Raw genomic sequence first — 2218 nt, forward strand, 5'->3', positions numbered from 1 at the left:
CATCCCCACATTACCGACGTCTGTCTGTTGTGGAATTATGGCACGTGTTCTATGCTCACCTATTAGGTCTGTTCTTGAGAGCAAATAATCTCCTGTATAAAAATGAGCATGGATTCCAGAAATTGGGGGTCTGATCGAATTTTCTCGTTTTGAGAAGACAGAAGGAGGGATGTGTTATACTTGCTAAAAACAAAGATCGCACAAATATTTCTCTATTTAAAACAATGGGTTTCGACAGACTTTGCTGTCATCTTCATGTGTTAAAAAACCTTTTTCTTATGAATCGCGTTCATTTTAAGTTGGACCTGTCGCCAAGTTGTCATATGTGACATTATGAAAGTTTATATACAGGGTGCTACAAAAAGGTACGGCCAAACTTTCAGGAAACATTCCTCACACACAAATAAAGAAAAGATGTTATGTGGACATGTGCCCGGAAACGTTTAATTTCCATGTTAGAGCTCATTTTAGTTTCGTCAGTATGTACTGAACTTCCTCGATTCACCGCCATGATTTCATACTGGATACACTACCTGTGCTGCTAGAACATGTGCCTTTACAAGTACGACACAACACGTGGTTCATGCACGATGGAGCTCCTGCACATTTCAGTCCAAGTGTTCGTACGCTTCTCAACAACAGATTCGGTGACCGACGGATTGGTAGAGGCGGACCAATTCCGTGGCCTCCACGCTCTCCTGACCGCAACCCTCTTGACTTTCATTTATGGGGGCATTTGAAAGCTCTTGTCCACGCAACCCCGGTACCAAATGTAGGGACTCTTCGTGCTCGTATTGTGGACGGCTGTGATTCAATACGCCATTCTCCAGGGCTGCATCAGCGCATCAGGGATTCCGTGCGACGGAGGGTGGATGCATGTATCCCTGCTAACGGAGGACATTTTGAACATTTCCTGTAACAAAGTGTTTGAAGTCACGCTGGTACGTTCTGTTGCTGTGTGTTTCCATTCCACGATTAATGTGATTTGAAGAGAAGTAATAAAATGAGCTGTAACATGGAAAGTAAGCGTTTCCGGACACATGTCCACATAACATATTTTCTTTCTTTGTGTGTGAGGAATGTTTCCTGAAAGTTTGGCCGTACCTTTTTGTAACACCCTGTATATACCGCTCACAGACGGTTCTAACGTCACAAAAACGCAGCACTCGAAGTACATCTGTTTACATAAGTCGGACATTTTCTGAGATTAACTGGTCACTACTATAAGGTCCACAGCCCCGTAGATACCGCCGCTGCTGCGATGGCCCGGTAATCGACTGCAGAGATGCTCTTCACACAGTACCCCACTGCCGTTTAGCGACAAGAAAAATAAGAGCCTAGCGCGTCACGGACCAGATTTGTGACTGGATTCGCGACCTCCTTGCAGACAGAAGACAAAACGTCGTTTCTAATGGAACAGAACCGAAAGATCTGAAGGTAATTTCAGGAGTACCCCGATGGAGTGTGATAGGACCGTTACTGTTTACAACATGTACAAAAATGATGTTGTATATAACATGATTATGCGGATTATGCGGTTCTCTATAAGAAGGTAATAACTCCGAAAGACTGTCAAATTCTGATGAATGTAACGCATTATGGAAGCTTAGGAGAAGAAATCTACTGCTGTGCAATTGAACTGTTGTTGACAAACTGCTGGAAACTGTAATTACCGTAAAATAGCTGGCAGTAACCATCTAGGCACTTGCTCCACGTACACCATAATTACTCTGCCACACTACTCTGTTTCCGGTAATTACTCAACCACACAAACAATAGGGTTGCACACGTCTGGTATGAGACGTTCCCGGGAGGGGGGCGGGGGGGGGGCGGGTCCAGAACCGCAAAATAACCCTGTGTTCCGTGCGGGGCGGCGGTGGGGTGGGTGGACTGCTGTAGCCTGTTGTGGGTTTGTGAACCACTGAGGGCTATGGCGGGGGCGAAGCGTATCCGTCGTTTCTAGGTCCGCAGTTACGTACATACATACATGCATACATACAGTCACCTGGAACGACCTTAAGTGGAGTGACAACATATAGAAAAAAAACAGTAGGCAAATCAGATATCTGACTCATATTCACACGAGTCTTGAAAAAACGCAATTCATCCACGAAATTAGTGCCTTACTGGATACTTCTTGGAGTTATTTTTCAGTATTGTTTATTAGTGTGGGATCCTTACCAAGTCGGATTAACAGAAGAAGTTGACAGGACCCAAA

This window comes from Schistocerca nitens, chromosome 11 (assembly GCF_023898315.1).
Source record: "Schistocerca nitens isolate TAMUIC-IGC-003100 chromosome 11, iqSchNite1.1, whole genome shotgun sequence".
NCBI lineage: Eukaryota > Metazoa > Arthropoda > Insecta > Orthoptera > Acrididae > Schistocerca > Schistocerca nitens.